Source organism: Jaculus jaculus, chromosome 9 (assembly GCF_020740685.1).
Source record: "Jaculus jaculus isolate mJacJac1 chromosome 9, mJacJac1.mat.Y.cur, whole genome shotgun sequence".
Lineage (NCBI taxonomy): Eukaryota > Metazoa > Chordata > Mammalia > Rodentia > Dipodidae > Jaculus > Jaculus jaculus.
The window spans coordinates 70,279,726-70,290,160 of NC_059110.1; the positions used below are offsets into that span (position 1 = coordinate 70,279,726).

Genomic DNA, 10,435 nt, shown 5'->3' on the forward strand with positions numbered 1-10,435 from the left:
CTTCTACTCACATATATACAATACCATCCTATTAAGTACACTCCCACCTTCCCTTCCCTTCCTTTGTATCTCTTTATTAGCTTACTGGCTTCTGCTACTGAGTTTTTTTTCCTTTTCCCACAGAAGCCCAATCATCTGTAGCTAGGATCCACATATGAGGGAGAACATGTGGCACTTGGCTTTCTGGGCCTGGGTTACCTCACTTAGTATAATCCTTTCCAGATCCATCCATCTTTCTGCAAATTTCATAACTTCATTTTTCTTTACTGATGAGTAGAACTGCATTGTATAAATGTGCAATATCTTCATTATCCACTCATCAGCTGAGGGACATCTAGGCTGGTTCCATTTCTCAGCTATTATAAATTGAGTGGCAATAAACATGGTTGAGCATGCATTCTAAGGAAATGAGATGAGTCCTTAGGATATATGCCTAAGAGTGCTATAGATGGGTCATATGGTAGATCAATCCTTAGCTGTTTTAGTAACCTCCACACTGATTTCCACAATGGCAGGACCAGATTGCATTCCCACCAACAGCGTAGAAGGGTTCCTCTTTTTCCACTTCCCCACCAACATTTATGACCATGTGTTTTCATGATGGTAACCAACCTGACACGAGTGAGATGGAATCTCAATGTAGTTTTAATCTGCATATCCCCGATGACTAGGGATGTAGAAATTTTTTTTTTTTAGATGCTTATATGCCATCTGTATTTCTTCCTTTGAGAATGCTCTATTTAGCACTATAGCCCATTTTTTAATTGGCTTGTTTGATTTCTTATTAGTTAACTTTTTGAGTTCTTTGTATATCCTAGATATTAATCCTCTATCAGATATATAGCTGGCTAAGATTTTTTCCCATTCTGTAGGTTGTCTCTTAGCTTTATTCACAGTGTCCTTTGCTGTACAACATCTTTCTAATTTCATGAGATCTCAGTAATTAATCTGTGGTTTTATTGCCTGAGCAATTGGGGTTGTATTCAAAAAGTCTTTGCCAAGACCAGTATGTTGAAGGGTTTCCCCTACTTTTTCCTCTAGCAGTTTCAGAGTTCCAGGTCTGATGTTAAGTCTCTAATCCATTTGAACTTAATTCTTGTGCATGGAGAGAGAGAAGAATCTATTTTCATCCTTCTACAGATACATATCCAGTTTTCCCAACACCATTTGCTGAAGAGGCTGTATTTTCTCCAATGAGCATTTTTGGCATTTTTATTGGATATCAGGTGGCTATAACTACCTGGACTTACATCTGGGTCCTCTATTCTATTCCATTGATCTACATGTCTGCTTTTGTGTCAGTACCATGCTGTTTTTGTTACTATGGCTCTGTAGTATAGGCTAAAATCTGGGATGGTGATACCACCAGACTTATTTTTGTTGCTCAGTATTATTTTATATATTTGAGGTTCTTTGTGATTCCAAATGAATTTTTGGATTGTTTTTTCTATTTCTGTGAAGAATGCTTATGGAATTTTCATGGGGATTACATTAAATGTATACATTGCTTTTGGTAAGATTGCCATTTTCACCATATTGATTCTTCCAATCCAGGAACAATGGGTGTTTTTCCACTTCCTAGTGTCTTCTGCAATATCTCACTTGAGTGTTTTAAAGTTTTCATTGTACAGATCCTTTACTTCCTTGGTTAGGTTTATTCCAAGGTTCTTTATTTTCTTTGATACAGTTGTGAATGGGAGTGATTCTCTGATTTCATCCTCTGTGTGTTTGTTGTTAGCATATATGAAGGCTACAGATTTCTGTGTGTTTATTTTGTATCTTGCTACATGGCTGTAGGTTTTAATCAGCTCTAACAGTTTCCTAGTAGAGTCTTTTGGGTCCTTTATATATAGCATCATGTCATCTGCAAAAAATGATAACTTGATCTCTTCCTTTCCAATTTGTATCCCTTTTATGTGTGTCTCTTGTCTTATTGCTATGGCTAAGACTTCCAGTACTATATTCAATGAAAGTGGGGACAGTGGATACCCTTGTCTTCTTCCTGATTTTAGTGGAAAAGCTTCCAGTTTTCCCCCATTTAGTAATATGTTGGCTGTAGTCTTGTCATAAATAGCCTTTATTATATTGAGATATGTTCCTTCTATTCCCAGTCTCTGTAGGACTTTTACCATGAAGTGATGTTGGATTATGTCAAATGCTTTCTCTGGGTCTAATGAGATAATCATGTGATTTTTATCTCATTAACTGTGTTCTTCATTGCTAGTAATTCTGACTGATTTTTCTTTATTATTTCTATTTCCTTATTTATGTCTAGTGTTCACCTCTTTATTTCATTAAATTGGCATCCTGTGTCTTCTTTGCTTCCTTTGATTTCTTCTTTGAGTTCTTTGAGCATATTTATAATCATTCTTTTGAAATCCTTCTCAGGCATTTCCTCTAACTTGTTCTCACTAGAGGTCATTTCTGTTGCATTAATAATTTTTGGTGGGTTTATATTATCTTAATTTTTGGTGTTTTTTGTGTTATAATGTATATATTTTTGTATCTTGGATTATTTAATGATTGGATTTTCCAGTTATCTGGGTATTTTGAGATGTACCAATCAATCTGTTGTTATATATCTTCAGGGTAGGAGCTTAATGTTCTAGGTGTGGCTCTGAAGACTCTCAGAGTATCTACAAAAGTGACTATGTGTTGGGTGTGCCTGCTATGAGAGTATTCAAGTAGGCTAAGAGGAACAAAATACAGGCAGATTTTAAAATTTAACTAAACAATGTACACTGTCAAGGAAAGAGAGCACAGATTATTTATTCAAGAGTAGGTATTATGACAACCAGATTCTCTGTCCCTTAGGCTGTGTGGTGCATCACCCACTCCCTTAATCCTGACCACAGGCGGTTAAGATATCTGGTCTGTAGAGGGTTCCAAGTCAGCTTGTGACCAGGTGAGACCCTTCCCTAATGTATAACAGAAGAGTAAACAAAGCCACTATAATTCAAGAAACAACAAGCAACAAGCCCAAAATACAGCTTATTTAAGAATGGCAAATTTGACCATCCATCTGATTTAACATATAATGTATCCTGATATGGAAGGTGCAATTAGCACTTCTGGTTCAGGCATTTATACCAGGTTTATTAAGCAGGTGCTGACCTGGTATAATCCCAGTTACCTTTTGGGATGATTTTGGTCTCAGTTGCACTCTTGATTGGGTCCCTGTTTGGTGGTCTATCAGTTCAAGTAGGCGTGGCCAGGTCCCTGGACTGCTGCTCTGTTCCCAAGGGCTGGGCACTGACGGTGGGGAAGGGGCGGAGCCGATGCTGCTCAGTTTGCTCGCTGTTCCACATGTTCTTCTACCTTGTGATCTGCTCCTCAGTTGTTCACTACCGTTCTCCCTTCACATTTCTTGAGTTTGCAGAGAGCTCCGGTGTGAGTAGAAAATCTTTTCACCTGGCTTTTCCTGCTGCTCAAGCCGAGCACCGCCGCTGCAGTCTGGCACATGGACGTGCCCTGCCGGAGCAGCTTCTGCCAGCCCATGAGGGCTCTGGATGCTCTGGATCTCTCCTACTTCTCTGCTGCTGTTTCAATTTCCTATACACCTCACTTTTTAGTAAAAGTGTGTATTTTGCTGGGGTTTGTTTTGGCTTTTCCTTTCTACACTGCTTTGGTGTGGTACCTACACTGCCATCTTAACTGGAAGTCCTCCCCCTCATATTCTTGATGTTTCATTGATTTTTTTTTCACATCTGGCACAGATTCATCTTCTCCATTTTTCTAGCATTAATCAAGATTTTGTTTCATTTTCTGGGGGACCCTAATATGGGTCACTTCACTAGCAATGTGTTTTTTGTAGCTATTATAGCTGAGCTGCAAAGGTGTCTCCCACTTACTTATCTGCAATACTTTTTATACCTAGATGAAAAAGACTTCTTGTATTATCCTTGTGAAACTCATCTATAGAGGACTGCTGGTTCATGGCAGAGCCTAAGCTCTAGGAAGGCCCTGAGCTCAATCCTCAAGACTCTCCACAAATGTAGCACTGGTCTTTGTGAGTAGATGGCCTGGAATATGACTGCTCCCACTCTGTCTTAGTTTCTCTGTGAGCCAGTGTGCTGGGAAGAGCCTGCTTCCAAGGTGGGATGGGCAAAACCTGATCCCTTTGAGCACTGGTCTCAGCCTGTGTGGAGCCTACTTCTGCCAGGCACCAACCTCTCTATGACCAAGTGGACTGGGCAGAGTTAATATTTTAAATGTCTTAAAACTTGAAATTCCAATCAATTTTTCTACAGTGGTTTCAGAGTACTTAGGTAATATTGGAGGAAATACTTAAGGCTTTTGTTGGATCTGAAAATATATTATTTGGGTTTTTGTATTAAAAGGTTCACTGTCTAAACCATTTTCAAGAACTACAAATGCTCCAAAAAGTGAACATTGATAATATATGAGTCATTGCATTATAAATAATGTTTTCATGATTTTTCTGCCATATTACTCTTCTATATTAAATATACATTTCATTTAGATTTAGAAAAATAATATTCTAAATATATAAGGAAAGGCTGAAGGGATGGCTTATCAGTTAAGACATTTGCCTGCAAAGCCAAAGGACCCAGTTTTGATCCCCCAGGACCCACATTAGTCAGATGCACAAGGGGGTGCATGTATCCAGAATTCATTAGCAGTGACTGAAAGCCCTGGTGAGCCCATTTCCTCTCCCTCTCTTTTTTTTTCTCTCTCTCCCCGTCCCTCTTTCTCTGTCATATAAGTTAATAAAAATTAAATATTTAAAAAATAAATATATAAGGCAAGAGCTATAAAATAATTTTACCTACGTTATGCAAAGCATGTGATATTATTAGTCTAAAGCTATTATCTATAAGAAGTTTTGCAGATTTAAATTTAACACATTTATGTAAAAGCTCCAGTCCTGAAGGTGTGCTTGAAGCATCTGTAAAATAGTAGTTAACAAACCTCCTAAAAAACTACAAGGAAGTGATGAGTATCCTGAGTGCCCAGAATAAGAGCTCCAAATATACCAACAAACTACTTAGAAAACAAAATTCAAAAAAATATGAATTAAAATATACAAAGAGCAACTTTAAAGAATAGCCAAACCAATAAAGCTAATAAATAGGAAAAGATAATCAGCCTTAATACTTAGAGACATATAAAAGAGATCTCATTGCATTACCACCATCAATGTGGATTTCTCTATCTGACAATAGACATGTTGGTAAAAGTACAAAGTAACAGAACCATTGCTATTTGGAGCCAAAATGGATTTAATGAGTTATTAAGACGAATTAGAGCTGAGAGATGGCTCAGCAGATAAAGCACTTTCTTGTAAAGCCTAATGGCTTGGGTTTGATTCCCCAGTACCCAAGTAAATCCAGATGCACAAAGTGGCACATGCATCTGAAGTTTTTTCTGTAGTGGCAAGAGGCCCTGGCTCCCATCCTCCCTCTCTTTCTTTCTCTCTCTGTCTCTCTCTCATGTTTGCTCTCCATCTTTCTCTGCTCTCAACCAAAAAAATAAAATAATTTTTAAAATGAATTATTATTGAAAGAACTAGTTGCTATGACTAGGCATTCCATACTTTCTCATTGCTGTCAACACAAGTCTTACCACAAGCAGCTCAGGGAAGAACAGACTTTATTTTTGCCTACAGTTCCAGAAGATTTCAGATTCCAGAGGATAGAGCCTTCCATGGTGGGGAAAGCATGGCAGGCCAGAATAGGAGGTCTGAGCCCTATCATCACACCATCAGGCAGGAAGCAGAGAGGAACAAGTGGGGCTGGACTACAAAACCTTCCAGTCTGCCGCCTGTGACACACTTTCATTAGCAAGGCTTTATCTCCTAAAAGTTCCTTAACTTTCCCAAAACAGCATCATCACCTGAGAACCAAGTATTAAATGTATGGGCCTATAAGGGCTAATTTTCATTCAAACTACTACAGACTCTGCTGGCTAAGTATGGTTGCACACACATATAATCCAAACACTCGGATGGCTGAGGTAAGAGGATTGTATGTTCAAGGGCAGCTAAGCTACATGGTGAGACCATGTCTAAGTTAACAAGTAAACAAACAAAATTCCTATGAACCACATGTGTGTTTGTTGTAAACATGTTTTCAAATTTCTTTGGTATGTATTGAGAAGTAGAATGGTCAATCATATAGTAACTCAGGGTAACCATCTAGGGAAGTGTCCTGTTGTTTTCACAAAGTGGCTGCACAATGGTATATTCCTACTACATTGTAGAATTCCACATGTCTATCTTAGCTGATTTGTACTACAGTAACAAAATAACCCAAGGCTGGGAAACTTGTAAATAATGTAAATTTATTTCTTCATGGTTCTGAGGCTTAGAAGGTCAAGATAAAGGCACTAATGGGTTTTGTCATCTTGTCAGGGTTACTCTGCTTCCAAGAAGGCATCCCACTGTGGCACTTTCTGGAGAAGAGGAATGCTGTGTCTTCACATGGTGGCAGATAGAAAGGCAAGTGACCCAAATGCTACATGAAGCCTCTTTCATAAGAGCTTTGCTCTCATTCATAAGGGATGAGCCCTTTTGACCTAATTACCTTACTAAGGTTCCACCTCTTAATATCATGTTGGTGATTGTGTAAATACCTGAATATTGGAGGGGACACATTAAAATTGCAGCTGTCCATCAACATCATCAACAACACTTGTCATGATCTTACTCTGAATGCTAGCCATCCTAATGGATGAGCAGTAATGGCTTATCATGAAACGTGCTTTCATTTTCAGGCAACTAATGATGCAGAGGCATCTTTTCACTTTTGTATGTTTCCTTTGGAGAAACATTTCTGCAGAACCTCTGAAGGTTTTAAAACCAAGTTACCTTTTCATTATTGCTATTAAAAATCTGTATGCATTCCAGATAAAAGTCCCCTTATCAAATACGTATATGAAATGTTTTCTCCCATTCCACAGTTACAATTTTTTAGTTTCTTTTTGTAAATATTTTTATTTTTGATTTATGGTGTGCCAATGGCCTTCTGCCAATGGAAATGAACTCCAGACACATGAGCTACTTTGTGCAACTGGCTTTATGTTGGAACTAGGGAATTGAACCCAGGCCAATAGACTTTGCAAGCAAGCACCTATATCCCCTGAGCTATTTCCACAGCCTGCTTTTTACTTTCTCACTGCTATCCTTTGAAGCACAACATTTTCTAATGAGATCGGATGAGTCTGTTTCTTTCTGCTGTTACTTTTCTTTCTTTTTTTTTTTTTTTTTTTTTTTGCTGTCATACCTGTCATTCTTCACTTGACTTAGCAAGTTATAAAGATTTTTCATCTAGAGTTGAGTAGTTTTGGTACCTACATTTAGGTCCAAAGGAGTTAACTTTTACATATAGTATGAGATAAAGGAACAATGTTTTTATTCCTATGGGGCTATTCAGTTGTCCTGAACCATTTATTGGAAACACTATTCCTTCCCATTAAATGGTCTTGCACACTTGCTAAAAATTGCATAACCATACATGTATACGGTTCTTTTATATCTATTAACTCTGTTCCATTGATCTATCTGTCCTTTTGCTAGTACAAATTCTGTGCTATTGAACTGAAGATTCTCTCCTATTTTGCTCTTTTTCAAAACTGCTGTAGCTATTCTGAGTTCCTTACAATTCAATATGAATTTCAGAATGAGTGTCTAAAGTTTTACAAAGCTGATTTGCTGAAGTTATGAAAAGAATTTTACTGAATCTATAGATTAGCTTATTACCATCATAATGCTAATGCATAAACATGAGATCTTTTCCCATATCTGTAGAACCTCTCTTTGATTAGCGCCTTATTTTCAGCATATAATGCTGTTTATTAGACATTTCACTTATAATTTTCATGCTATTTGTAACATTTATTGATGTAATATTTCATTTACTGATCAATATCTCTTCCCTCTAGAACTGGTTTTAGGAATAAATCTAGATTCTTCCATGTAACTCATTTCTCAAGGCTTTAGCAGAACAGCAGAAAGTACGGTTGAATTCAGCAGGTTGTTCTAGCTGTGGTGGCAGCATGATAAATTACCTTACAACTCAGCAGAGTAAAATGATAACTACTCTTAGTTTTCTAAATCTTCTATTTTCAGGAATGAATCAGCTTAGCTCCCCTCTGCTTCTCTGCATTTCGTGTGGAGTTATTCAAAAGCAGAGCCTGGAATCAGAGGGCTGCTCGCTTGTCTGTCTGAGGATGGCTTAGTCAGTCAGGTCAAACTTCACCTAGTGGCAGCTGCACTACTTATGTATGATCTCTCCATGTGGCCTCAGTCTATATACAGAAGAAAAAAAAAAAAACTCCTCTTTTTCCATCTATAGTCACACTTACAATACTTCACCTCAGACACCAAATAAATGGTGAAAATCAACTGCCTTTCTTTGAATTGACCTCAGCACTCTATCAAATGTGTATGTTATTTTTCCCACATTAACCAATTCTCTTGAACCAGCTGGGTATTCTACTATTTAAGTCTATTCGACACAAAGCAGAATTAAGGTAGACCCATAGGCTAGGTCTCACAAGCTCAGACTCAGAGAACTTCCCTTTTCCCTCACTTCACAAGAAGTTATAAGTAGTGGGTTGCAAAGTTATACCAGGTTCCATCTGATTTTGTTGCTATAAATCAGTGGTTCGCACAAGCTATGTTCACCATTTATAGTTTGCTAGAGTAACTCGAGAACCCAGAAAATCCGTTCATTATTATTGCCTATTTATTACAAAACACAAGTCAAAATTCATTTTATATTAATCTTTTTAATATTTTCATTTATTTTCAATCAGATAGGGTGATGTATAGAAAGGGGAAACAGAGAGAATGGGCACATGCTCCACTTTGTGCAACTGGCTTTAAATGTGTTCTGGGGAAACAAACCTGCGGTGTTTAAACTTCTCAAGCAAGCACCTTAACTGCTGATCCATTTCTCCAGCCCAAAGTTAATTTTAAATCACAAATATCAATAGTCAAGGGAAGAGTTAGCAGAAGCAGAGAGCGGACCCCGACCCCCAGAAAGCCTTGAGCAGCCCAACAGCCGCCACAGCCTAGTTACCATCACACCAGTGGGGGGGGAGGGGGGACGGGGCGCCGCAGCCACCCAGTCACCACCACCCCATCACTGCAGCCCTGACCCAGCAGCTGCCCTCAGAGTCCCCGGCACCAAGCCGGGCACCATGGGCAGAGGTGCAGAGAGCCGCGGCCCTGGCGGCCTGGCGGCCTCACACCTGGGCACCTGCTGGCAGGGACAAGAAGGTCATCGCAAGGAAGGCTTTGGGAACAGTAAAATGGTTCAATGTAAGGAATGGATGTGGTTTCATCAACAGGAATGACACCAATGAAAATGTATTTGTACACCAGACCTCCATAAAGAAGAATAACCCCAGGAAGCACCTTCGCAGTGTAGGAGATGGAGAGACTGTGGAGTTTGATGTTGTTGAAGGAGAAAAGGGTGTGGAGCAGCAAATGCAGCAGGCCCTGGTGGAGGTCCAGGTCACGGCAGTAAAGTTGCAGCAGATCATAACCGTTATAGACGCTATCCACGTCATAGGGGTCCTCCACTTAGCTACCAGCAGAATTACCAGAATAGTGAGAGTGGGGGAAAGAATGAAGGATCGGAGAGCGCTCCTGAAGGCCAGGCCCAACAATGCCGACCCTGCTGCAAGCAACCACCGGACTATATGAGGAGGCCCTAGAGCGTGGGCCACAGTATTCCAACCCTCCTGCACAGGGAGAAGTAATGGAGGGTGCTGACAACCAGGGTGCAAGAAAGCAAGGCAGACCAGTGAGACAGAATATGTATGGGAGTTACGGACCAGGACCAAAGACAGCCAAGAGAGGATGCAATGAAGAAGACAAGGAAAATCAAGATGACGCCCAAGATCAGCAGCCACCTCAACAGTGGGTACCGCTGCAACTTCAACTACCAACGCAGACACCCAGAGAACCCTAAGCCACAGGACGACAAAAGCAGCCGATCCACCACTGAAAATTCGTCAGCTCCCCAGGCTGAGCAGTGCGGGGCTGAGTAAATGCTGGCTTACCATCTTTACCATCATCCTGTTTAGTCATGCAACAAGAAAAAATGAATATGAAATTGCAGCAATAAGAAATGAACAAAAGAAATCTGGTGTAGTGGCTCGCTCCTTGTGCACTGTGGGTTGCATTGGAGACCGAGTGGAGATGCTGGGGCCATGATATGGCTGGTAAGGAGCTGTGGGCCTGATGAGGTTTTCCAGGACTGTGAGTAGCCTAGCTTGAGGGACGAATTGGAACCCCAGAGGCTTGCTGAGACTTGTCACTGACTAGAGTCGTTGGACTTGGAGTTCCAGAGTTTGATGTTTCTCCTGTTTAAATCTTGTGTTTGTTGAATATGTCTTTGCTATGCCCAATGCCATCTTTTGCAGTATGAATGTTTATTCTGTGCCATTATGGGTTTGGGGGGGA

At 39.8% G+C, this 10,435-nt stretch overlaps 1 pseudogene; it reads left to right on the plus strand.

The window, feature by feature from the left end:
* The first annotated feature begins 5,967 nt into the window (after positions 1–5,967).
* On the plus strand, positions 5,968–10,020 carry LOC101597234 (annotated as a pseudogene).
* Positions 10,021–10,435: the final 415 nt, after the last annotated feature.